The 27,905-nt window shown below is 46.8% G+C and overlaps 1 long non-coding RNA gene across 2 annotated transcripts; it reads left to right on the top strand.

Moving 5' to 3' along the window:
• Window positions 1–27,905, top strand: LOC111859597 (uncharacterized). 2 transcript variants are annotated; one of them, XR_002841857.1, is made up of 6 exons: window positions 1–101; window positions 318–496; window positions 1,199–1,310; window positions 2,022–2,161; window positions 26,613–26,690; window positions 27,319–27,905. It is a non-coding gene; the product is annotated as an uncharacterized lncRNA (long non-coding RNA). The 2 variants fall into 2 exon arrangements; XR_002841858.1 differs by having other exon boundaries at window positions 1,202–1,310.

A 27,905-nucleotide genomic window follows, 5' to 3' on the forward strand; every position in this document is an offset into this window, starting at 1 on the left:
GGCAGCAGAGGGCTCTACTGTGTCTTCAGCTCCAGGCTGGACCCAGGTGGATTTCATCATAGATGTTGGCCTGGCCAAGAAACTGGCGCCGAACTCCCGAGGTCTGTTTGCCCAGCTTTGTGTCATGGATGGCGAATTAGCCATAAAGGGTGACATCCATTATTTTCACCGAAAGGCTTTCAGATATGCTGGAAGCTCCTTTCTGTATGACTATTTGTCATTTAGGGCTGGATGTCGGTAGACCGTGGGAGGTGCTGCGCCGTCTCATCCTGCCTCTCCGTCTTCCTCTCCCTCCTCCCTCTCTTTCCACGTGGCAGGCCTGTTCGTCTACACACCAGAGAAGTCAAGGTCACTCTTGGCCTGCGGGTTTGTCGTTGGCCTTGAAGCAGCGTTTGTCCTGCCGCCAAAATCTCCCCACTCCTCTTTCCTCATGTCAAACTTTGTGAAGAACTGAAAAGAGGCAAAGACCCAAGTCAGCACTCCCTCCCGGGAAAAGGTGACGTCCCCCATAAATCCTTAGCTCACCCTGGCACCTCTGAGTCCTTGGGTAATTCCAGTTAAAAACTGCCTTTTTTTTTGCAAAGGGCTTCTCTCTGTTTTGACCACATCTTCAAAAAAGCAAAGGGAAAGAGCATCTGTCAAGTCGAGCGAATGCTGGTCCAGCGAGATTGACCAGGGCTTTTAATTTGTTTGAGGTAATAAGGATGTCTTGGCTGCGGCCTGCTGCCACAAACACGGGGCTTGATCTGTCACAGCAGTGAAGTATGAAGACTGTAACATACATTTCCGAAGGGCTGCAGAAGATACAAGGCACGACTCATTTGATTAGTCCAAGGCAGAGGCTCAGTTCCTTCCAAAGCTGCGTATTTACTAATAGAGAGCGGTGTGAGCTCGATATAACCAAATTCATTGTTTTGATGTGGATTTGGCTTCCTTGAAAACGGATTAATTACTACGCACTTTAAAGATTCAGGAACTTACCCTGAAGGCAATTTCTACATGATATTTAGCGTGGGCTGGCCCAGCATGGGGGGGGATTGTTGGTGCGCTCCGAACGCGGCTCGTGCGGTACGAATCCAGCGACGGGGACTGGCTTTCCCGCGGTCCCTCACCCTGAGTTTGATTTAAACAGCAGCTCGGAGCAGCTCTGCACATGACCTCAGAGCTCAGCTCCGCAAACATCTGCGTTGTCTATCAGCAGGTGACTCGGTGGTTAAGGAGCTGGACACGTTCCCAGGAACGCCGCCCATTTCCGAGCATGGATAAGCAGGAATCCCTCCCGCTACCTCAGGCCCGGCAACTCGAGTTCGGTAAATACCTCAGCACCAGTTAAAGCGTAAAAATTGCGTGCCGGAACATAGTCTACAAATGACAGAAAATGGATGAAATAATGCCACAGGGCCATGATGGTGGTCGCTGGTAATTTTGCACTTTGTAGCTGTAATGTAGTACCTGCCTTTGCATAATTCCCTGCCTTCTTTGTCTGGATTCTCGCCTTCACATGCGCCGCATCAAGGGCACAGCGCAGTTACTCGGAACTGCGTGAGTCTAGGCTGACTTTGCACACGAGTTCAGCAGCATGCATCCCCTATGCACCCCCTATGCACCCACACACTCCCACACACACACACACACACACACACATGCACGGATGCAGACAACCGTTGACCCTCTGGCTCCCCCTGCTGGTAAGGGCTATGTCAGAAAACAATCCTCCCACTCCCTGCCTTCCTGGCACGGGACTGTGAAACAGTTCAAGGGCAGAACGAACCCGCGGATTCTGTTTCTGTCCATGTTGGGGGGACAGCGTCGCTTTACACAGGCTCGCCATTAAACATAGGCAGCGGAGGGGGGGGCAGGAGCTGCTGGTGTTGGAGGAGCTGCTGCAGGACACATAGAGGGGAAGGTCTCCCTGACCTGCAGCGAGTCATTTACTTTCCAGAAGAAGAAGTGGAAGTATTACAGTCTGCATCTTGTGTTAAACCCTGATGGTTTTGTGTGCTGGTTTTTTTCTGATGAAGGTAGCAGGGTCAGGCTGGGTGAGGACTGAGGGGGGATGTGCAGGATGCTGGACTGTGCAGGATGCGCCCCCCCCCCCATCTGCTGGAGAGTCCCCTGTCTGGGAGAAACGAAGGGCCAGAAGTCAGAGCCGGCGGAGCAGGTAATAGAAGATTTATGGCTGGCTGAATATGCAGATCCAGCGAGTGTGATTGACCAGGATCGTCATGTTGCCCTTGGGCTCAGCTTTGCATTTAGAGAGAGGGAGGATTGGGGGTGGTGGTGGGGGTGGGGGCTTGAGGGGGGTGGGGGAAGGAAGGAGAAAGAGAGGGAGCACAATGGGAGAAACTGCCCCCGCAAATTAGTCAACCTCTCCTTTGAATAGTCAGACAAGATTGCGCCAGTTTCTGCAGAAATAGCTATTAGTTGTTTTCTCCAGGGATGAAAATCTCCATCTTCCTCTCTCCGGCTTTCGCTCCTTCCCTAATTTCAGGCAATTTGAACTCCATTTGCCCAACCCACCGACTGCTCAAATAGCAGATGCGTTTGATTTTATTTGGAATATATATCCATGAATAATGAAAGAGAACAATAAAGCGTGACTGGGGCCCCCGCAGGCCCGCTGGCTCCGGGGGGAGATGAATGTGTAGGTAAAGACCAGCACAAGGTGTCTCCACTTACGCTCATTGAGGGACAGCGAGAGATGGAGAAATTACACGGAGCCGACTCTGGCTCTGAATGAATCATCACACAGACAAATTGAAACATGTCGCTTCAAAGGGTCTCCATTTCGTCATTGAGTCTTTTTATTCCATTAAAAGTGTAATCGGGTAACGGTTGCTGTCTCAGGTCGGCTGCGTCTCCCCACCACCCGTAATGGCCTGTGACCCTGGTCTACACATCACCGTCACCCGTGTGGGTGTCGCGAGGCAGAGATTGCCACCCGGCGCATCTGTGTACGTTCATGTGCCCCCGTGTGTGCGGACGCTTTTGTCGGACAGCCCGTCTCATAAATGCGCAGATCTGATTCGGCACGTATCTGTGTGTGGTTGTGTGACCGCGTCTGCCATTGTATTCCGAGTGGTTAAACATGGCCACCGGCATCATTTTCTCCCCCCCACCGTAGCATCTTGACAGAAAATCCCTGCTATGGAAGCCTGGCGCGTTCCACGTTCGCCCAGCAACCGCGGAATAAACCTCCGACTGTAAAATGTTTGCGGGAGCCGAGAGGAATCGTGTGTGGAGGAGGCGGCGGTGAAGCAATCCGCCTGTGAAAACAGCAATGTAAATGATCCAGACGATTATACAAGGTTGCCATAGTGATAGATGACAAGGATGTGATGATTAAATGTGAGGCTTTTCTGATATGTGTTAAGATCCATCCTCGCTCTGTGAAACTGTGCTTGAAGATGGCACAGCTGCCGGCTGCCTGTGGGTCGGGTCCACATGTGGAGTGTGGCTGCCCTCTGCTGGAGAATATGTCAAATTAGCCTTAGATATTCAAATGATATTTAAACGACAATTAGTCTGGCCCATCCTGGCTAATCTGGTGTCCGGTCCTGGTTCTCATCCTAAAGGACCAATTCATGTGTGGGCTTTCATCCCAGCTGATGTCGTTAGCTGCAAATCAAACAAATGAATGCCTCGTTTAAGGGATATAGTGTTCATTAATAGTACTGAGGTTGTTAAACGTTTATTCCAGCCTGGTGCAGAATGTGTGTGGTGTCGTGACAGTTCCACTAGGGGGAGCACTGAGGTTTGACGTCAGCAAAGGTTTAGTATTCTGTGAGTCCAGCCCATTTAAGTCATATGCTTTTGTCATGATTCACGACCCCCTGAATCATGAAGAAGATAACCGCCTCCCTCCACCCCAACAAGGTCTCTCTGGCTGTTTATAAGGCTCTCCGGGGCCCCTCTAAGCTTCACTTGATGGAGTCCATATGAATGTCAAGGATGTTTATTTCACATAAACGGCATCTTGGATTCACAGGGCAGTAAAAAAACGAGAGAAGCTTATATGTGGCTCCTAAGTGTATTACAAAGCCATCAACAGATTGAGCGAAGAAGAAGTGCCCTTGTGTTGTATAAAAATCATTTGTCTGGACTCAATATGGCGGCTTGAAGGGCCTTTTTCACTGCTACCAGAGTGCTCATTGGGTGTAACTGCCTAGTTTAGAGGCAGTAGGAGCTACCAAAGCTATATTAGGGCATAAAAAACTCATTGTGCCCCATAAAAGTAAATTAAATACAAACAGAAAAAAGTGTATGTACAGATCTCAATACACAAGCAATAAATGGCCACCCAGATTTCATTTACCAGGTGACTCTTTTGTATAAAAAATGAAAAGTATGATTCCTGCAACCCTGCCTAGGATAAGCAGGTGTAGAAGATGGATGGATGGATGGATGGAAAGTATGATTTGTTGTATACATTTTTAAAATAAAATTTACTGGGTTTACTACCAAAGATATTTATATTTATTTTTGCATATCCTTATCTTCATTTGGGACAGTTTGGTGCCTTGATTGTCAGCATTTTTGCATGTTCTTCCCACATTTCAAAGTGGTTTGATGAATAGATGTCTCACAATTGTGAATAATCTATGATTCTGTGTCCTGCTGGTGCCGGTTCAGGGTAACCTCGCCTCGTACTCCCTGCTTCCCGGGATACGCTTCCTGCTCACCCTGACCCTCTACTGGCTAAGCAGCTTTACAAATGGATGGATGGATGGATACATAGATAGATAGTCAGTCTTCTTTAATGATCTAATGTGATGGACAAACCCTGCAGACAGGTTGAGACTCAGCAAGACAGATTGTGGTGAAGTGAAAAAAAATCACATTTAACCAAGTTGCTCAGCCTTTGTCTCAATAGTAATTTGCACTTTTTAGCCATTTGTACAGTGGGAAGTTTGACTGGAGCAATTCAGGTTAAGCATCTTACTCAAGGGTGCTACAGTAGGACCCCTCTTGGGATGAGAGCAGGCGAAATTTGGGTTTCATTATGCATTACACTTCCCACTTAGCTGTTACGTTACCTACTGCAGCAGGTGACTAATGAAATGATCACGGGCATCTGCATGCAAAAATTCACAGGCGAGTTCTGTGCCGTTTATCACGTCAGCGTAGAGCTTCGCCTGATTATATAGCGGAACCCAAAAGAATAGCAGCCGACGTATGAGATCCTTTCAGCCGTTCAGCTTGGTTTCTCAAGCTCAACCTAACCTTCTGTTGGAAGAACGTCTCTCGAAGACGATTGGGTAGGTGTCTAGCATGCTCCGCCCTCTTGCAAAGGACCCTAACATAGTCAGTGTCATCCAACGACTATCTTACTATGCTTCTCTATCTTCAGTAGGTCCCAGATACTCAGATAATCAGGCCGCTATACTGCAGTATTTTACAGATTTATCATGTCTATACATGCATGCTCCACCTTCTGTAGATGGTCCTGTTCACCCCCATAGACCCCACCCTTTTCAGTGTGCTTCTCCCGTGCACTTGGGCCATCGTGCTGCATCCTAGATCACTGCTGGCTGTGGGGGGGGGAGGGGGGATCAGCACGCTTTGATAGGTCGTCAGGATTTATTAGCCGAACGTGTTGCTCGTTTGGCACACGAAGCCGGTGCAGTCAACCCGCATTTGTGCGCGAGATTATAATTAATAAACGAGCATGTCAATCACACTTTAATAACAATAATTTAGCATTTAGGGGGCAGGCTCCGGCTACTGGCATCTGTGTGCATGATGTGAGATATTGGCCCATTAATAAGCAGCCCTTCTGCGTGATGGCCGGCTGTTTGCCACGTCTTAATGCCGCCAGCTGATGGAAGTGAGGACGGAGGGAGGGGCCCCCTGAAGCAGGCCTGCACCTCTCCGCCAGACCTTCCCGAGGGGGGGGGAAACATGGGGGGTGTAGATCGACAGGCGTATTTCCCTGTTGATGACAGCCGACCATGTCGCTGCGGCCCCCTCTCTACCGCCGCTCAGATGCGTCCGGCTAATTGCAATCAAAACAACAAACAGCATATGTGGAAGCCCCAGAGGCCAAGGCTAGAGCCCCCTGCAGACCCTCAAACGTGGAGTGATGGTTGACAAATGAAGGCTTGATTGGCTGCATAAATTACCTCCCAGAGACGGTCTGGCACACCAGCCGGAACAATCAAAAGTAAGTGAAGAGTGACACGCTTGTGTGGCTTGGCGGAACTCCGACCCCTCCAGCAGGGGGAGTCCTTTACAGCGCTAGATTGTGAGTTTGATGTTGGCGTGTCTGTGTGCCAAGGGAGGTGTCTGACTATATTTAGTTTTGTTTGTCATGGCGTCAGTCTGAACACTTCGTCCAAATGCCTTCAGCGATGCATAGATAAAAGCAGAACACCAGGGGTGATTATCTAATGATGTTAAAATCTTCATCTACTCAGCCGGCACGCGGTGTTTGCGTGAGTCTAACGGCCTGGATCTCATTCCTGCCTCCCTTCCCCTGTCTTTCTGCCACTGCAAGCCCAACTGGGGGGTAGAAGGGTTCCCGAGGAACTGCCCTCGCTCTCTTTGTCAGGCGTGCGCCTGGCCGGCGCTACGCCCCCCCCCCCCCCCGAATCACAGGGGCGGGCTAATCTTTGACCTTGCTCGTTCGTTTGTTTTCTTGAAAAACAAGGAGTTTATTTAGCGTGGCTCCCGTGGGGAAATGATTAATACCAAAGCGGAGTACGCTGGCGTATGCTGGCGTGCGCTGGCGTGCACTGGCGTGCGCTGGCGTGCACTGGCGTGCGCTGGCATGCGGGGTCCCTCGCCGGGTAGGAAGACTCAGTATCCTGGTCTCCAGGCAAAGTCCTGTCTCAGCAAAAATGCTCCATTTAGGATCCTTTCCCATCCTGCACTGCTGTTTGTTTGTTACTAGATCCCTGTAGGTAGACATGTGGCAAACAAAGTATGTACAGTCTCAGTCTGCACTATTTTTGTCTCACACGTCTAGGACTGGCTGTTTGAATCCTGCCCCCGGCTCTGCATGTGTGGAGTTGGCATGTCCTTGCTGTGTTCGCGTGGGATTTTCTCCAGGGACTCTGCTTTCCTCCCACCTACCACGCAGTAGTATGTCCTCGGCCCCCGTGATGCCCTGATCCATAGTGTCCCCCAGCCTGTGCCCTGTGCATACTGGGATAAGCTTCAGGGGACCCTGCTTGGGGTAGGAATTTGGAAAATGAGTGAATGGAATAGTTATAGAGCCATCTTCTGTTATAGCCTTGTTTGGTCCGGTTCAGACAGGCGGGAGTGTTATTCAAGCCCTTCTGCGTGATGCAGTGTCAGGGTGTTCTGCACCAGTTATGTGTCAGATTGTTAGATTACTGGTTTCCCCCGATGCGTTTATTTGATTTTCTTCCTGTCTAATTTGGGGGGGGGGCAGTGTGTGGATTCTGACTCGGGGCTCATGATCTATATCCTGTGGTTGATCCTGTGATGTCAGAGTCGGGCCCTTAACCCCAATTGCTTCAGGGACTGGCTGACCCTGGTTTAATTGTCAGCTGCATTAGCAATATAAAAATATAAAAAGTATATGAATTAATTCTCTTTATTAATTATATTTTCAACTGTACACCACTTTTAAAAATTAAATGTTCTCCTGTTTTTTCTTACTCTTCTTTTTATGAAGATGTGACTGCGCTTGGTTTAACTCCAGAACGATCTGTATGCAATTAAAGGTCATTGTAACGACACGAAATCAGATAAACAGCCATACCAATTAACTTAGCATAAATTGATTTGCCAAACGCGTAGTTGGTGTTGCTTTCATTGCATTTCAGATCAATTTCAATTAGTCTGATTGAGTTCCACTCTCCAGAGCTGCTCTTTCGGTATCACGGGCTGCAAGTGTTGCCATTTAACGCTGAATTAATGCATTTGAACGTGCCGGGCCGGGAATGCTGCACAGTGCCACAGTAAGGGAGCGTGTGATGTGTAGGGAGCTCTACACAGAGTACTGTGCGAATGAAATACAGCAGTAATGCATTTGAATGTGCCGGGCCGGGAATGCTGCACAGTGCCACAGTAAGGGAGCGTGTGATGTGTAGGGAGCTCTACACAGAGTACTGTGGGAATGAAATACAGCAGTAATGCATTTGAATGTGCCGGGCCGGGAATGCTGCACAGTGCCACAGTAAGGGAGCGTGTGATGTGTAGGGAGCTCTACACAGAATACTGTGGGAATGAAAAGCAGCAGTAAACATAGAATACACCAAAGTATTATTTTTTATAAGTTTTTAATAAACGATATAGTAATGATGGTCAGTAGCTAAATTCAAATTATTAGAACAGACTCGACAGTCAGTAGCTAATAATACTAATTATAAGAACAAATTAAAGCTGGTTTGAATTCTGATGGATGGTCAGAACTGGCTTGAATTATATCTAAATATGAATTGGCCAGATTTTCAAAAAGCAAATTTCACATAAGGTTTTCAATAGCATCTTTTTAAACAAATGAGAAATTGTCTTTATTTATTTATTTATTTATTTTTAACTTTGTCGACTTCCATAGTAACAACAGTTCAGAAGTTAGAACATTCGGCAGAAATGAAATTGGATACCAGCGTGCAGTTTTTGGGACTAATACACGAACCGCCAGCAGATGGCAATAAAGAATCGCAGTGGGCAGTTTATCCTTAGGGTTGATTTCTGCTCACACAGAGTTAATGTCAAAATAGTTTTGAATCTTTGTTCACTTGCTGTGAGTTTTTTTTTCTGTGAATTGTATTATGAAGGTATTCAATAGCTCACATCTAATTATTATTTTGATTAATTTATGATTAATATCACATAAATAGATGTTGATGCGTATATTAAAGGAGACGCTTCAGTTGCTGTCCTGGGTCCTGAAGCCGGCCATCCTCATAACACCTGAGCTGGACGGATCATTTTCTCATTACACTGCAGCCGCAATTGCGAATGCCGCAATTAAGGGTGGAATTAACTGCGACTAAAGGGAGCAGCTCTGCAGCCAGTGCGTAGATCTGCAGCTCTGCAGCCGGTGTGCATCGCGACCTTGGCTTTGCAGATGTGAAGGGCACAGCGGCATGGTGCAGTGGCACAGCAACATGCAGGAAATTTTGATACTGTGTCTTATATAATAAGCTGTATGAATGAGGGGTTTACAGATATAAGATATACTGTAAGAAGCCTGGGTTTGAGCCCCACCTGAAAGTGATTTAAAAATTAATTAACATTAATGGTCTGTATACTAGAATATTTAAAACATACTTAGAGTCACTGCTTATCAATGAAAGGTCATAAATATTTATTTCAAATAACTGACTGTACATGCAGGGATTTTTTTTTAACCGTTGTCCTAATGTTGGTCGCCTCATTGCCAGCTGGCTGACAGCAGGGGACATACAAGCAAAGCTGAAATGAGTGAAGGGGCCCCTGGTCTCCGGGTTACCGCCTGTGCTTTGTTTAGCCCGGCATGTGGCCCCCATACTGCCGGCTGCTTCCATACGCTCGCTGCTCCGTGTGAAGCCCGGCGCCATGGAGGGAGGTGATAAAAAAAACAACGAGTCTTCAGTTTTTAGGCTGAAAGGAGTTGTGAGACTGGAATAACGACAGAATTCTTTCTGCATATTTTAAACCGATGCGGTCTTCCTCAGGGCTGTTTCACAACACCGACCCCCCCCCCCCCATCCACACCCCCCTGAACCATCACGGGACGAGATTTTCCTGAGATTGGCGTCTGACAGCGACATCATTTCCTGTTTTTCTTTACTGATGGAAGCTGGCTACTATTAAATGGTTGCCGCAGAAGAATTCACTTCAGCAAGGGTTCAGTGGAAATTTCACGTTAGCAACCTTTATCTGTGGTTTTGAGATAAGACTCTTAAATATTAAAAGCAGGTAGAACTATTAAAGGATCCTGTGCTCCTGTGTGTGTTTTATGTTGACCGACTTAAACAGGCTTGATGAACAGAAAGTTAATAATAGAGAAAAAAATAAACAACAGACTTTATTAGTATGTAAGGTAGGGGGCAGTAGTGAGAAGTGTGGACAGTTTCCGTAAGGCCCTTATTGACAGTCTCATTTCCTCTCCTGTCTATTCGTCTTTTATAGTGGTCTGCATGTCAGTATAAATCTGTCCAGTAATCTTGTTTCCATCACACCGTCGTAATTAACAAAGGATTCATTGCACACAAACGAGCTGAATTTCCATATCTCTATTAGCAATGGTGCCTATTTCCGCTACCTGCAGTCGTGTTCATGCCTGGATGTTTAAGCATTTGTCATTGTCAGAGCATGAAATGCAAAACGCTGATATTTCCGCTTCTCATTTTATCATAAAAAATTTATGTATTGTATGTATAGTGTGTTTTTAACTCACATTGATTGGTTTTGACCCAGAGGATGTTTTCAGTTAAATTAACTAACTTGCTTAGAAATTAATAAGTAAAATTATTAATGCGATACTAATGCTTAAATGCACCTTCCTTGCTCCAGACGTTCTGGAAACTGAATCACGGGTTTCTAATGAGTTTCTAATACAGATTTGCCAGGGGCTTTATGTTACAGCCATTGGACATTTTGTATCACTGCCTGATGTTGCAACGTTTATCATGTTGTTACAAGGCTGTAAAATTTATATTAAAAATATACTCAAGGATCTACTTAAATTTATTGGATTTTATGTCATCAGGTCACATGCATCCATCAGCCAGTAGGGGGTAGTATTTACCAATGTATGACAGCCAGCAATGAACAACTGATTCCTCACTTGCATTGGCTGAAGTGATAGTTTGAGGTCGCAGAATTTCCTAAGACCCAGACTTAATTAACCAGTTGTAGACTTTAAATGTAACTGAGAATCCTGGCATGAATTCCAACTTAATTTTAAGGTTTTTCCAATTATAAGACAATATAATTGTCAGGAATGTACTCCAGCTAGCTAGACAAAGGAACCCAACAGATGTCATAGGAAATGCTTCTGTCTAAATATTGTAATTCATCGCAATATTGGTCTTTGACTTATTGCAGAAGGGCAGCATTTTAAAAATTATACTCTTCTCAGTTGTCCTTGAGAAAAGGACTCACATACCAGATCAAATAAAATGGGGAAAATGGGTCCCCTTAGTTTATTTTTATAGTGTGCTATAAAATAATGTATGATTAAATATTGAAAGAGTGTTGTTCTCTGTAGATACTGTCGTGCAGTTCAGGTCAAAGAGTCATTGTTTACGCCTTAGCAGTTAGCTCTTGTGTAGACCAAAAATGATGCATAAGTATAGTAAAAATCATTTATAATAAGATTAAATTGTATAATTTTTCATGAGGAAAATAATAAAACTCCCCTAAACTAAAATGAGACGTCGGCACACCATGTACTGCTTAGGGAACAGGGTACTTTGTTAGAATGAATTAAATCATAATTAAAACCCATTAGACTGTAATTACCTTGTTGCCTTGTTCTTTAGTGGTCTATGATGTATTAACATATATTTGTAATTCAACAGCGGTTGCTTCTGTGACTTTCAGCAGTTAATTCATATTTATTTTACAGTCCCAATTGATCGATTAGTCATTGGCTAATTTTATTAGGATTTTGTTAAGGTTGATGTCACACTTTTATAATTATGGCTTGATTTTAGTCATGGATCTCTATGGTGTCTGCCTCAGTAAGTTGGAGAGCTTGACTGTGTGCCATCCTGGGACCAGTTGACCTCTGTGATGTGTGTCGTTCCAGATCACTTGTTCTCACGCGAACCAGCATGGTAACCTTTGAGGGAATAGCCATGTAGAACGAAAATGGCAGAAGGCCTCATTAAATTAAAGAGCACTGTCAGTCAGGTTTCTAAGTAACAGGAGGATGAGAGAAGGAAAGAGGATTAATGTTGAGGGATGGTGCCTTGAACTAGAATTAATTAATTGATTGATTGATTGATTCATTCATTCATTCATCTTATATACCAATGCATCACAGAAACTGGAATTTATTTTCAGGGAACTTATGGCTGATTCTGTCCAGAGACATGGGCAGTGCTGGATAGCTGGAGGGTGTTTGGAGTCGATGTGGGGGCACTGGGGGGTGAAGGCTGAGGTAGCTTGGAAACAGAGGGTGAGCTGTAGGACGTCATGAAATCCCACCACGTCGGTGATGGAGCCTGATATCTGTAAGTGGTCCGTGTTGCTGCAGTCTGTCTTTCTGCCTCAGGGTGCTTCGGTGAACGCTGGGTACCTTAAACATGCTGATTGACGGGGTGGTGGACTAGGGTTAATGGTGATCTTCAGGTATCGGCAAGCTCATCCATACATTCATGGACGGAATCTGGAGCCTGAACTTCTAGCCTGTAGCAGGGCTGGAGATCCGTTTCTGAAAGAATAGGTCAGTCACAGAAGAGGGGACAGGGAGCTTTCTGGAACAGGCTGCAGACCCCGGCCTTTTCCAGCGCAATTAGAAAGCACCGCTGCATCATGGGAAATCTCTCTGCCACAGGCAGCACTGCTCACTCGCTAACTGAATAATTAACGTAAAGGGTTTGTTCGCGAAATACACGGGGCCATTTGTAAGAGTTAGCACTCCACTGGCGACAATTAAAGCCTCGTTTTGGTGATGTAACATTTGTAGAGGTCGGGACGGTGCCCACGCGGGTGCTAATGTCAGCATTGTTGGCGCGGGGCTGTCGATCCACACGCTACCGTTCATTACAGCACCCATGCATGTTCCCTTCTGAAACACGACCTCTGGGGAATTAACTTTGTGAGCTGTTGGCTTCAGGGCCTGAAAAATTATGCCATTTGGTTATTAGAGCAAGACTCCAATGCTCACAAAGATATCTGCCCTGATCTCATTGGTGCTTTTCTTAAGAACTTCTTCACTTATGTAGTGACGTTTGGCACAAGCAGATCCTGGCTGAAATAGTCCTGGCACTCGGTCGGTGCCCGGCAGGAAGCCAGTGAACCCAGCGAGGTCTTACAGCAATGGGTCACTCCTGAACCATCGGGTTTAGGTAGCAGGTCTGGTAATTAGTCACCCACTGAAGCAGCTGCAGCAGTGCGAGTGCGAGGCCTGGAGGGGCTTTTCAGGAAACGTCCATGTTGGATGGTTTGCTTTCGATTTGCGTTCCTGTCAGAGACACAAAGTATTTGGCTCTTAGTGAAAGTGAGAGAGGTTAGAGAAGCAAGGAATGCTGGGCTTCAGTGAACAACATTGACCTTTTTAAATTTTATACAGGTGATCAGATACACAGTCATATCTCTGCTTTTACCATTTGTGATTCATTCTATTTTGTTTCACTAAAAGCACATGAAACTTAGTGGGTTCTTACGTATGACTCAGTGTGATACTTAAGGGTCTTGAGTATGACTCAGTGTAATACTTAAGCATTTTGAGTATGACTCAGTGTGATACTTAAGGACCTTGAGTATGACTCAGTCTGATACTTAAGGGTCTTGAGTATGACTCAGTGTGATACTTAAGGGTCTTGAGTATGACTCAGTGTGATTCTTAAGGGCCTTGAGTATCAGTCAGTGTGATACTTAAGGGTCTTGAGTATGACTTATTGGGTTAGGCCTCTGGCTGTCATCAGAAGGTTGATTGGCAGAATCATAAGCCCCCCCCCCAAATGCACATAATGGGAGTTTTTCCTTGCCACTGTCGCCTATGGCTTACTCACTGGGGGCTTTGGGTGGGGATGCTGTAAAGCGCTTTGGGATAATGTAATGTTGTGATAATGCGCTATACAAAAATAAATTTGTTGTTGTTGTTGTTGTCATTTCATATTTGGAGTTACAATCTCATTATTAGATGTCTTTATCCAAAGTGATGTTCATTTGTAAGCAGGGCTTTCTCTGGAGCAGTTGGAAGTTAAGGACCTCCGCTGACTGTAGTATTTGAACTGGTGACCGGAAGTGGAAAGTTCAGGTTCAGAAAGTTCAAATCCAGACTAAGGTTTTGTTTCAACTCACCAGTTGAGTACTCTGTGATTGTGACTCTTTATACTCAACTGGCTCCGAGCACAGGCAAGGCAAGCCAACCTGCCAAGCCACAGACCACCCCCAAGCCTCGATTACTGTATAATCGAGGATGGGGTACAACTGCAATAAAATAGTGCCGATTGGATAGAGCTGCACTCATATGGGTTGGGATATGGCTTTATTAAAATAGCAGGGAGGGGATAGGATACGGCTTCCATAGAAAGCAATGGACGGTCCCCACAAAGATATGAATGCAAACGTGTGTGTGTCCTCTGATGGACTGGCACCCTGTCCAGGGTGTATGCCAGCCTTGTGCCCTACGCTGCCTGGGAAATGCTCCAAGCAGCAGTGACCAGAATACATCATTGGGAAAAGGATATAAATGAGTGTGTGTGTGTGTGTGTACCGATGTGTACCAGCACAATAAATATAGAACCTTTTCAGGGATTATTTTCAAATTTAGCCTTCTTTTAAAACTTTTAAATAAGTCATTTAGGGTGCTAATAATAGCATAGATTTTTCTAGATGGCCCCGTTAGTCCAATCAGACTCAGTTGGTCTCAGTAAGGCCAGCTAGGCTTCATTAACTGAGGTGTTCCAGGCCCATGACAAGACTGCTTGCCGATCGGTCGCCATGGCAACACACTAAAGCCACACCCCCACGTGCAGTGACACAGATAGCAGAGGATCGGAGTGTCATGGCTTCAGTCTGATTCTTCCGCTCCATTTTGTCAATTCCAGGCCGACTTGCGCTCAGGTAAGCCATGCATGGGTTGTTCAGTTACAGAACACGAACACAAACTGTATCCCTAAGGCTACAGGATTGTCTGTAGAAGATACATGTAGCTATATGAAGGGATTGTGTTTATCTGTCGTGCAGGCTTCTCTGTTTAGTGGTTATTTGCTTCCCCTGGCCGCAAAAACATCATTCTGCTGGCGTGACTCTCAGTGCCCCTCTTGGCAGGCCGCTGGCTTGACATGGACCGACACGGCTGCCTGACATGGGTGGCCTGCTACCAGGAAACGCGTGCGGCTGTACGGCTTCCAAGAAGGCAATGGCAGGCATCCTGACTGCCTCAGGGCCATGGCCTGAGGCCCAGCTTTGTACCTCCACACCCCCAGCCCCATGTGCTAACCCCAGTGTCTAGTTACAGGCCAAAGCCACATGTTCTTTCATGTTCTGGAGACCTCGCTGGCTGCCACACGGCTCACCGCGGGTCGTAGCGTGTTCGTGTTTTTAGCAGCTGTATAATCCGCTATGCAGACTGTTGGGATTTGGCTGGAGGAGTCTGGATCTACACAGTCGTTCGTGAGTGGCACTCAAAGAAGACTTTTCTGCTTCTCGTTGAAGGAGTGGGAAGCTCTCTGGAATTTGCTTAATCACCACGCACATCTCAAGTTGCTGAGTCATGAAAGCGACTTCTGGGGAGGGAGGGGGAGTGGGGACACAGACCTGGTTTGCCGGGGGCTGGCGGAACAAAGACTGCAGCGGCTGAGGCACAATGACAGCATGATTTTCTCCAGGTCTGGAAGCACAGGGAGATGTGTTTGCAAGAAATGACATCATATGAAAGTTGTAGAAAACAAGGGAAAAAAAATATTTTCAGCAAGGCTTGAGCTGGGGCCAAAAGCCAGGCAGGTAGTCAGTGGTAAAATAAACTACGGTCCAGTAACCGGTGTGTAAATAAACCGGGGTCCACTGTGTGATATCACAGGTTTGTGATGTCACCAGTGTGATGTCATAGCACAGCCCTTTCAAGACTTAGGTTTCTTGAGCCCAAATTATGCATGGATGGATGATAGACAGACTTTATTTATCCCAAGGGGAGATTTGTTAAAGTAACAAGGCAGTGGAGCTGTAGATGAAAATGGTCTCTCCGTGGCTCCTTGAAACCCTCCCTCCTGTTCCTCTGAGTGCTTCCCTGTGAAGTGCATGCTGGGTGATCCCCGACTGAGCCCCAGAGGATGCTGGAGAGAGCTCGCACTGTGCATGAGTGAGTGTTTCTCAACCGATTTCTGCTCTTCTCCCTCTCCCCCATACAGTCCTCTCCTCTGGGAAAAGAAAAAGAACTGGGGGGGGGGGGGGGTGAGCTGATGACATCATCAATCTAGGTACATGTATCTTTTTGTGTGCTGACACATGGCCTATGGAGTCGATGGTGATGAAGTCTCTCAGGGTTTCAAAGCGGCATTGGGCGGGTTCCTGATCGACCTCAGCAGCTCTGACCTCCATGACCCAGGAGCTGGGGGCACAAGCGATGCATTGAACAGAGGGAGGGGCCCTTACAGACTATGGTGGGGGCAGATGGGGGCTCTCCTTCCAAATTCCACGGACACTGTTTGGATGAGAAAACCATAATAATGTCGTGTACCTCAGTCTCTGGCAGCTTTTGCTAGGGATTCCCTTAGCTGACAGTTTTCTGGTGTACAGTATACAGGGCTACTTATGGGAGGGTACAGTGTTAAATGCAAGAGTCAGTCTGTAATGAAACCTGCTGGCCTGTGGCGGTATCACCCATAAGCTTTTGTCACCACGCCCCCTAGTGGCCCCTTCTGGTCTTGTGCGGCTGCGCCTGTGGTTTTCTCTGCATGTGTTGTATGTAGTTTCCAGACACTGTCCCTTTCAGCAGCGGCTGCCCCCGGCTCCTCTATTTTCCGTTGCCATTGGATACAGATTTCATAAGTTGTGTCCAGTTAAAACAAGCACATAAAATTTGCGTGTCATGCTGGGTAGGTATGCAGGGCCTGTTTGCTGTGAAGGGGGGAGACCAGACTGAACAATATTAATGAGCTGCAATGTCTGATATATATATATATATATATACTGCATATAGTATTAATATATTAATAGAATTATTATACATACAAATTAATGTACTTACTATAATACCCACATGCACGGTTTTTAATTTAGTTATGATACATTTAGGTAAAGGTTTATGTTATAGTATGTTAGCTACCTGATCATTTTACAATATGCCAAACCAAAGCAAGATAACTGGAAATATCCAGTACAACCAATTATAATTATAGTTACAGGGTATTAAAATGAGGATTCTCAGTTAGAGGTGAATGATTAGGTTTCAGCAGAATCTGAACATGCACTCGGTTTCCCTTGCAATAGCGGTGTACACAACGCCCAGCTTTGTAAGCTCTCCCCACTGCTACATCTGCTGTGAATATACTACCATGGTGTTTTTTTGAGTCAGTTCTGTAAGTTCTCTGACAATGGCCTGGAAATGAATGCTTTTGGTTTATAGCCAGCGCTGTGTTGCGTTTCTGCTGAAGTTTATATATGGATACTTTTCTGTCTGGATTTCCTCTTAAGCTGCAATAAAATGCAATGCAATATTTCCCTCTGAATCATCTGTGCACAAATCAATTCCCTGCCTCAGAGAGGCAGATTTTAACAAGACTCAAGCTAGTTAAATCGGTAAATCATTGTGAAATTTGATTAAACATCAGTCAGAAAATGAAATTTGTGATGAAAGCAACGACTTAGAGGTTTAGTTCTCGACACTCAAACCTTCGGCATGAGGAGGTCAGGCGGATGTTTGTGAGCGTGTCTGGGCACCAGCCTCAAGTTCCGCTGTCTCTGTGTGACATCCAGCACAGGCCTTGTATAGTGACCGCTGTCTCTGTGTGACATCCAGCACAGGCCTTGTATAGTGACCGCTGTCTCTGTGTGACATCCAGCACAGGCCTTGTGTAGTGACCGCTGTCTCTGTGTGACATCCAGCACAGGCCTTGTATAGTGACCGCTGTCTCTGTGTGACATCCAGCACAGGCCTTGTGTAGTGACCGCTGTCTCTGTGTGACATCCAGCACAGGCCTTGTATAGTGACCGCTGTCTCTGTGTGACATCCAGCACAGGCCTTGTGAAGTGACCGCTGTCTCTGTGTGACATCCAGCACAGGCCTTGTATAGTGACCGCTGTCTCTGTGTGACATCCAGCACAGGCCTTGTGTAGTGACCGCTGTCTCTGTGTGACATCCAGCACAGGTCTTGTATAGTGACCGGTGTCTCTGTGTGACATCCAGCACAGGCCTTGTGTAGTGACCGCTGTCTCTGTGTGACATCCAGCTCAGGCCTTGTGTAGTGACCGCTGTCTCTGTGTGACATCCAGCACAGGCCTTGTATAGTGACCGCTGTCTCTGTGTGACATCCAGCACAGGCCTTGTATAGTGACCGCTGTCTCTGTGTGACATCCAGCACAGGCCTTGTATAGTGACCTCTGTCTCTATGTGACATCCAGCACAGGCCTTGTGAAGTGACCGCTGTCTCTGTGTGACATCCAGCACAGGCCTTGTGTAGTGACCTCTGTCTCTATGTGACATCCAGCACAGGCCTTGTGTAGTGACCGCTGTCTCTGTGTGACATCCAGCACAGGCCTTGTGTAGTGACCGCTGTCTCTGTGTGACATCCAGCACAGGCCTTGTGTAGTGACCGCTGTCTCTGTGTGACATCCAGCACAGGCCTTGTATAGTGACCGCTGTCTCTGTGTGACATCCAGCACAGGCCTTGTGTAGTGACCGCTGTCTCTGTGTGACATCCAGCACAGGCCTTGAATAGTGACCGCTGTCTCTGTGTGACATCCAGCACAGGCCTTGTGAAGTGACCGCTGTCTCTGTGTGACATCCAGCACAGGCCTTGTGTAGTGACCTCTGTCTCTGTGTGACATCCAGCACAGGCCTTGTATAGTGACCGCTGTCTCTGTGTGACATCCAGCACAGGCCTTGTGAAGTGACCGCTGTCTCTGTGTGACATCCAGCACAGGCCTTGTGTAGTGACCGCTGTCTCTGTGTGACATCCAGCACAGGCCTTGTGTAGTGACCTCTGTCTCTATGTGACATCCAGCACAGGCCTTGTGTAGTGACCTCTGTCTCTATGTGACATCCAGCACAGGCCTTGTGAAGTGACCGCTGTCTCTGTGTGACATCCAGCACAGGCCTTGTGTAGTGACCGCTGTCTCTGTGTGACATCCAGCACAGGCCTTGTATAGTGACCGCTGTCTCTGTGTGACATCCAGCACAGGCCTTGTATAGTGACCGCTGTCTCTGTGTGACATCCAGCACAGGCCTTGTGAAGTGACCGCTGTCTCTGTGTGACATCCAGCACAGGCCTTGTATAGTGACCGCTGTCTCTGTGTGACATCCAGCACAGGCCTTGTGAAGTGACCGCTGTCTCTGTGTGACATCCAGCACAGGCCTTGTGTAGTGACCGCTGTCTCTGTGTGACATCCAGCACAGGCCTTGTGAAGTGACCGCTGTCTCTGTGTGACATCCAGCACAGGCCTTGTGTAGTGACCGCTGTCTCTGTGTGACATCCAGCACAGGCCTTGTGTAGTGACCGCTGTCTCTGTGTGACATCCAGCACAGGCCACAGACTGAGACCAGAACAAGTCAAGTCGAGACCATGGATTTTACTACTAAAATCACCCGTACTAATACTTAAAATTAAAATTGTATTATTCACGCATGAATGTCCTTTGAGCTTAAACATCAGTATTTAATCACAAATACCAAAGACTATACCATTGTGAACCAGATCAAATTTTTATGTGAACCCCTCATCAGGGTGAGAGTTGGGGCGGGGAGGGGGGTGTGAATTGTTCGTCCTCATAATATGAGACAAATTGCGTCCCCATTTTGGTTTAGAAAGGAACACTGACGATGCCGTGATATATTGGGTGGATGGCAACTCTATTCAGAGCGGAAAAGTCTTTTTTCCATTTTCAGTTCAGTAATGCTTTAAAGCAGTCAGGATGAGAAACAAAGAAATTGAAATGATTTGTGTTACATCGGAGTGTGCCTGCTGTTTTGCTGTTTTTTGTTCTGCAAGCCAAACCTGGTACATGTAAAGGTGATGATTTAATAATAGGGCAAACCAGTCGAAAAACTCATATCAACAGCATAAAAACAGCAGTTAACATACAACTTGAATGAGCTTCTGGAGAGGACCAATTACGTGAGATCTACATGATAACATCACTCATTCCAGTTCTAACAAAATCCATTGGGCTGAGCAGGTTAGCTTGCTCTATAGCGTGCGTGTGAGAAAATCACTATTATGATTAAAATAGCCACATTGAATAATGGTGTCTTGTTTGTTCTGAAGGTACGTCCAAGCGCATCTTTTCGAAAATAAAATTAAAAAAATCAATATGCACTGGACAAAATAAAGGGAAATAATAGATGAATTTTATTTTTATTTTATTAATGTATGTCATTATTTTGAGAGGAGCAGGAGAAATGAGAAAGTTTATCACTGTGGCGAAAAAAACTCTGTCTTGCGTCTGGCTGTAGTCTGAGACCGATTGAAGACAGAGTAGAAATGCTTTCAATTCTGTGACAAGACTGAGTAAGTGAAAAAGGGGTCTTAAGACCAGCGTAAAGTACTACAATACCACTCAAGGGCGTATGGAAATGTGACTGTTCTTCTGAGGCTGGGCCTCAAACCAGTGACCTTCTGATCGCAGGTGTAGAGGCTTAGCCCACTGGGCTACACACTGCCCAACCTACTGGGTCCAGTGCAGAAGGTCCAGATCCAGAGTTTTTCTTTGCCTTTCAAACATCAGTACATAGAAATTCTTATTCAAACCATCCCGTCAGTAACATATAACATGCAACAGGATTACAGAGCACAGAACAAGACAAAGGTAGTCAAAACATCAAAGCAGATGTACGCCTAGGTACTGTAGAGGTACATATTTATGGACTGAACCTGGAAATAAATTATAAATATAAGCTAAATATTGAAATAGGGAATATGGCAGAGTAAAGAGTAATATGCAATGTGCGAAGTGCAATGTGTAAAGTCTTGCTCCTTCCAGTAACACGGCCAGTAACGTTGTACAGTTATCTGTCTGTGGGCACAGCTTCACATTAACATAGAGGTTCACCACTGCATGAAACTGCATACAGTGGGCTACCTCCAGTGAGATGGTCATAGTGTGCTCTTTACACTGCACTAACTGCAACAAGGTGCTTAATTTACAATGGGATAGTCACCATGTGGCGACGCTGGTACGCGGCGAGGGTGGCCCGTTAGTGAATGGCAGATGGCTTCTGCAAACCATATGCGGAGATCCCTCGGAGCTGGGCATCACGCAGGTTCATCCCGTGAAACCTGTCCCCAAACTCGTTCCAGTACCTCTCAAACATACCATCTGGATCCACGTCAACGCTGCCATTGTCTCTAGAATATTCTTTATATTCTGCTAACATCAAATTAAATTGCCCGTAGTGTGTGACTGTGTGTTTGTGTGTGTGCCCTGCAATGGACGGGCAGCCCATTCAGGGTGTCCCCTGCCTTGTGCCCTATGTTGGCTGGGATAGGCTCCAAATTCACTACTAGTATGGAAAATAGCAGGCATGGAAAATAAATGAATTGCTGGATGGATATTTACAATCTACTATATACAGAAGGCTGATTGGAATTGGCAAAGTGCTATTTACTGTGTCTAACCTGTATTTGGTTATTTTGGATATTTCATTTGGTGGTTTTCCGATAACTACTTACTGGCAGTAGGATCAACAGAATGCTACAGTACCTACTAGATATTTACGGTAGAGTAGAGCATATATTTCTTTGGTGTCTTTAACCTCGTCTGCTCTAATATTCTAGGGTCTAGTAAATTGTTTCAAGGGGTCTTCCCTGGGCATCACCTTTCACCCTGTCTGAATCGTTTTGGTGCATTCTGGGTAATGTGCAAATCCCATTGGCCTCGTGTGTAAAATACGGGCTTGATCTTTAAACAGCCTCCGCACAAGCAATGTTCTGTGACCTTTCCAGGTCCGCGTCTTAACAGCGTGTGCCATTACCGGCTCAGCCGTGTGGGGAAACCAGTGGTGACATCATTACAACCCGCCATCGAAAACGCGCTCCGTACGAGGTGAAGCAAAATGTCAGCACACAGTTTAATTACACTGGGAATTAATTAAACCCACCGGCGCAAAAAGGGACGAATACCGTAACGAAACATTGGTTCTCATGGTCAGATATTGCTGCATTTGAGCAGAAACAGGCAAAAAGCAGGACAGCTACAAGGACAGAGGCATTACCTCACAGGTGGGGGCCTACAGATGGGAGAGAAGGATTCTGTAAATATGCCATAGTCTGTGTTTTTGTGCCCTCTGATGGACTGGTATCCCATCCAGGATGTTTTCTTGCTTTATTCATCCTGGGATAGGCTCCAGACTCTTCATAAACCAGTAGTGGATAAAAGGATGGATGGATGAGTGGATTGATGGATGGATGAGTACTGAGAAAACTCAATCCCGCAGTCCATCCCTTGATTCATTCCCTCTGCTCTCCATGTCTGCTCCTGGAGCAGGTCGGCAACCCTGACAGAATCCATGTGCAGCTGCATTACATTTATTGGATATTTTTCTTCCCAGAGTGCTCTGGGATAACAGAATCCCACTATCCTGCTGTCATACCCAACCTCACACAACGTCCCACCATAATGGGTCTGGTGCTGTAAGCGTAGAGGCTCAGAATAAGGGGTCCATTTAATTATCCAGCAACAGCTTTCATCTGAGCTGCCGCTGTACCGTGATTGGGCGACACGAGAGCAGCGTTGGCTCGCCATGCTACACGAGGCACCGTGAGGATGAGATCCTGTCACAGCCTGGACAGAGACGGCCAATTAAAGTAAGCGAGGAGGCGGGGAGTGAGAACGTGACAGCGCCTGCCACCTTCGTGACTGGGCTCCAAGACCTGGCTTGGTAGAGGGCAATGTCTGGAAAGTCCTGTCCGCCGTGCCGTATGAGCTGTGGAGCGTGACGTTGCCCCCTGGAGACCGCGTCTACAAATGAGAGCGGGCTTATCAATTAGCCATCCCCAGAAAAAGATTTTAAAAGATCTGCCTGCTACCCCCCCAGTACCCCCCCAGGTTCTCACTGTGACCCGCCCTGCCCCCAACTCCCCGAAAATCTTGGGCCCGGCTGTCAGATTTGTCCTGCCGCTTACGCTGTCATGTTGTCACCTCTTCTAACGGGAGACGCGGCCGGGGAAAGGCGTCCGTGTCCCAATGCAGCACGTCTCGGCTCCTTTCGCGAGTCGCAATGTGGCGTCTCGCAGTCGCGGGCTCGATTCCGCATGAGGGGGCCGTCGTGTTAGCCTTGACATCTCCGCGCACGCAATCTGTGTATCCTGTAATAATACATTAACGTGTGAACTTCCACGCTCAACAAATGTATGTCGCTTTTGCTAAATACCCAAAGAGAATTAATAAAGAAATGTAAAGTAGCTTGTAACGGTAATAAGGTGTGTGTAATCTGTAGTCAGGGCGTTGTGATCGGATATTAGAGGTATATAGGCACTGTGCTGAGATTTGGCAGGACTCACGAGTCCTGTCACTGCTGAGACTCGCTCCTTGTATTCCGCCTGCATCCTCATGTAGGTGTCCCCGCTCGTGTGACAGGCCCCCAGTCCGCTGCTGCTTTCCTGGCCAGCTGTGGCCCTCACTCACTCCGCTCGCTCATTTATTTATGACTCAGTGGCCCTAACGCGGCGCCCTTCGCTTTTCTCCTGGAATCAGCCGGTACCTTCCAGCCCTGTGACATCAAACGTTCATTTGTACTGCCACCTGGAAGGCTGAGTATCTGCGCTAATAGCCACCGTCATTATGCTTTGCCTCACTGATTGTGCACGGAAAAGAGTTTTAGCCCTCAGGCAGCAATATGATTTGAGCCTGGACTCTGGACCAAAAAGGTCTAAGTCCCAGGACAGACGCCTACTGTTACCCCACAGTTAGAGTATTAATACTACTTACTTAAAATGCCCAGCTTGTAGTAGGAGTGAAAACTGTAATCAATTAGCCATTGATAAAGATCATTAGCTATGCAGATAAACCAGGATTTCAGGTTCACAGGCCATGGCTGAAAGCTGATTGGCTCCAGGAGGTGCCCCCTCTCCTGTCACTCACCAACTCAAAACATATCATTGGCTAACAATAAGGTTAGCTTCTCCATATAAATTATGCCCCCTGTTACGCCCCCCCACCTGCAATTGGCCCTAATTCCAGGTGGTATCATCTGAAATGTGTTATATCTTAGGTCGACCAGCTACTGCTGGGGTAGCAGACGTCAGAAAGAGATGCTGCTGTGTGGAAAGACCCTGTTTATTTGGAGCAGTCAAAGAGGAATTGGGAGAGGAGTCCGAGAATCTCTCTGCCATATCTGCCTGGATAAGATTAAACCTGCAATGTTTCAACTTTACCACTAGGAGGTGCAGCTTCATCAAACCCTACATGAAGGGTAGAGCAATGGTAGGTACTGTTAAATTGGTTAGTAAAATAGAATACACCTAGCGTAGCAACAACCTGTTGCAGGAATAGCACCCCTAACACTGGATGAGTCAATCAGTATATCTTACCAGCTGCGGATGGCCAGGATCCGTCATACAACACGCCTGGAGTCACTGCTGTTTCCACAGCTCTGAACTAATCTTTCGTCTCACGATGTCTTTATTCTGCAGTGTCTTGACATTTATAAGTGGGTCAACCCGGGCCGTGGTGAATGACTTCTGCAAAGTGTAAAATCTGGGCTGTAACCATGGTGACGAGGAGTAACCTTGAACGTCGCCCCTCCAGCTGAGCAGATCGGCTTAGCCATAGAGACGCGCTTTTGCTGAGATCATGGTGCAGACTGTGGTAAGGGGACACAGTATGTGGGGTGGGGGTTGGGGGGGGGGGGCAAAACCTGACTAGGCTGTCTAGCAAGCCGTTGTCACCTGTAGGGCTCAGTTGCGATGTGTCTGCATCTGTGAGGGACGCCACGATGCCATTTACCGTCACCCCTTCCTGCTTTCATGGTGGGGGATCCTCAGTGATGCATCACTGCTCGCTAATAGCACAGCAGTGTGCACATGCCCTACAGTGGTTCATCAGTGTGGCGAAAGCCGTCAATGACAGATCGCGGAGTTGGGGGGGGGGGGGGCAGTGTCCACGTCTGGGGCCGAAAGTGCTTATTGACTAGAAACACAGGAGCGGGAGCTCAGGTCAAGGTCCTGCATCATCGCCGCGGTGACGGCGTGCGGGTCAGCAGCCGTAATTAGATCAAGCCCCCACCCTTTAGACACCCCCACCCTTACACGCCCCGACCTGGACCCTTCCCAGCGGTGCTTCCATGGTGAATTACTGTCCCTCTGACATTTGTGCTCCTGCACTGACATTGAAATGTATAGACACTTACACACACACACACACTTACACACACACACACTTACACACACACACACACACACTTACACAGCCACACACACACACTTACACACACACACACACACACACTTACACAGCCACACACACACACACTTACACAGCCACACAGACACAGACACACACTTACATACACACACACACACTTGCACACACACACACACACTTACACAGACACACACACACTTACACACACACACACACACACTTACACAGACACACACTTACACACACTTACACACACACACACACTTACACACACACACACACACACTTACACAGACACACACACAGATTGCCTCAAAGGCAGCTTTGTCATGCAGCCAGTAGCAGCCCCCCCCCTTCCCCCTGCAGCTCTGCCAAAAAGCCTCCCTCTAATTCCACAATGATGGGCACCCTAAGTGTTATCCATGCAGACCCCACCCAGCCCCCGCGAACCTCCTCCTCCTTAGGATCCTCCCTCTCCTGTCAGGGAGCGCCTCGGATTCGGCAGGAAGTTCGCCCCGTGCAGCCTGCCGGCGCCAGTGATGGGGAGCAGGCTCCACTGCACCTTATCTCTGCCGCCAGTGCACCGGTCGTCATGGCAAAGTGTAACCCCGCGCAAGTGAAGTGGTAACAGGCAGTCTGTTTCCCCCCCACCTCCTCAGATCTGTGTTTACAGGGCTGCACCAGTGCACCAACATGGTAACCACGGCACTAGTTTTGAAATTAGCGACGTGCTATGTGACGGCCCCGAACAAAGACGTTAGCCGAATGCAGTGATCGGGTAAGGCAGTGTTTCTCAAACCAGTGCTCGGATCCTCCACATTTTTGCTCCCTCCTGGCTCCCAACACACCTGCAACAGGTTTTCGGTGTTTGTGATTGGCTGAGAGCTGGGAGGGAGGAAAAATGTGGACTGTCTGGGGGGGGGGGGGGGGTGTCCCCATGGACTGGGTTTACCTCTCTATAGTTCCCATTTTGGATTTTGAAATCCCAGAGTACTGAGACAGCAGGCAGTGGAATTCCTGGGAAAGGCAATGTTAGTAGATAGGGATGGGGGTGTGGAATGGACTGGCCGGAGATGCAGTGCTCCAAAGCTTTGGTGCCTTGTGCCGTCTGCAGTACTATCAGCCCGACCTGGATGGTTGTCATCTTAAAACACTGGCAAACATTAGGGCCACAGATGACAGCATCATTGTGTTTTACACCAAAAAAAAGCTCTCTATTTGCTTATTGATTTGTTTTCCTTCTCCCGGAAACAAAGGTACAATTATTTGATAAAACACACCTCAGGCAGGACATAAGTGACCCACGCTGGCTTCCTGTCCTGGAGAAAGAAACCCTGGGAAACAGCTCTTTGTGGCTGTAATATTCTCATCTGTCGAACCGTTCATACCCTTCAAAATAACTTGTGTTTCCTGCAGAATGAGATCTCGCTGGATTGTAAAAATTATGAATCTTCCAGACAGCAAACAGATCGATGGAACACAGGACTTTGGAGGGAGGGTCTGAGAAACTTTATTGGCAACCTCCAGATATGAAGGTGAACATACAAAATAACTATAAAATAAAACGCCACCTCCCTCTCTCTTTCTCTCTCTCCTTCTTTCCCTCAAACACACAGACCTGTATTCATATCTTTGTGGGGACTCTCCATTCACTCCAATCCCAACATGATGACCTTAACCCCTACCCAGCCCTAACCTTAACCAAGTAACAAAACAAAATACGAGGCATTTGGTATTTGTAGTTTTTTGATTGCATTCACAGATCTTTGTGGGGACCTTTGAAATGGTTCCCACAACATCAAAATAACCGGCTTTTATCACATTGTGCGGAACATTTGGTCCCCTCGATGTAATATAAACATAGTACACACACAAATAAACGAACTGATTGCAGGTGAGTAGATGAGCTTGTCTCCCCCCCCCAGAGACATCATACCCTCCCCACATTGTACACACATCTCATTTTATGTGATGCTGTGTTTTGCTGTTTCCTTGAACTGCAAGTGTTAATATCTCTTTGCTTTTTCAATGTATTGAAGTGAGAGTGGATGTTATGATACAGTACAAATTCTCTCTCAGAAGAGAAGAGTTTGCCTCAGACCTGGAAGGCAGACCAGGCTGACAGAAAGCCATTTTGTGACGATTTGTGTGTCTCTTTCTTAGGCGATTCCTCTACCTCTGATGCCCAGCACACTTTTCTCCTTCCATCACCGTTAGACGTGGGATTGAGAGCTGTCTGTCTCCCTGGATACCATGCAGAAGAAACACGACTGGATACAAAAGGGGCGCGGAGTTACACCTCGTCCTTGCCGTAGCGGAGTGACAGCTTAATTTCCCCTGTCAATAGAATTCCTTTAAACGGGGCTGAATATTTGCCAGGTTCCAGCGGCTTATGTGATTTATCTCAATTTGCAAGAAAGGGAAAAAGGAAAAAAATGTCCATCAGAAAATGCATGTGTGGCTGAGAAACCAATGTAATACAGCAAGTGTCAAATACTACGATTATACACCTTGATAGATAGATAGATAGATTATAATTACTGTGAGTAGTTAAGATGAGTAGTTAGAAAATGGATGGAATGGATAGGTGGGTGGATGGATATATGAATTACAACTGGAAAAAAAAAATTGTACAGGAAGCTTTACTACATCAAGCATACAATAAATAACCCTTCATTAGTTCTGTATAAATTATCAGTCTCAGTAACAACAGGTCTTCCTGTTCAAGTTTGTTCTGGGGGAAGCAAATT

Source organism: Paramormyrops kingsleyae, chromosome 3 (genome assembly GCF_048594095.1).
Source record: "Paramormyrops kingsleyae isolate MSU_618 chromosome 3, PKINGS_0.4, whole genome shotgun sequence".
Classification (NCBI taxonomy): domain Eukaryota; kingdom Metazoa; phylum Chordata; class Actinopteri; order Osteoglossiformes; family Mormyridae; genus Paramormyrops; species Paramormyrops kingsleyae.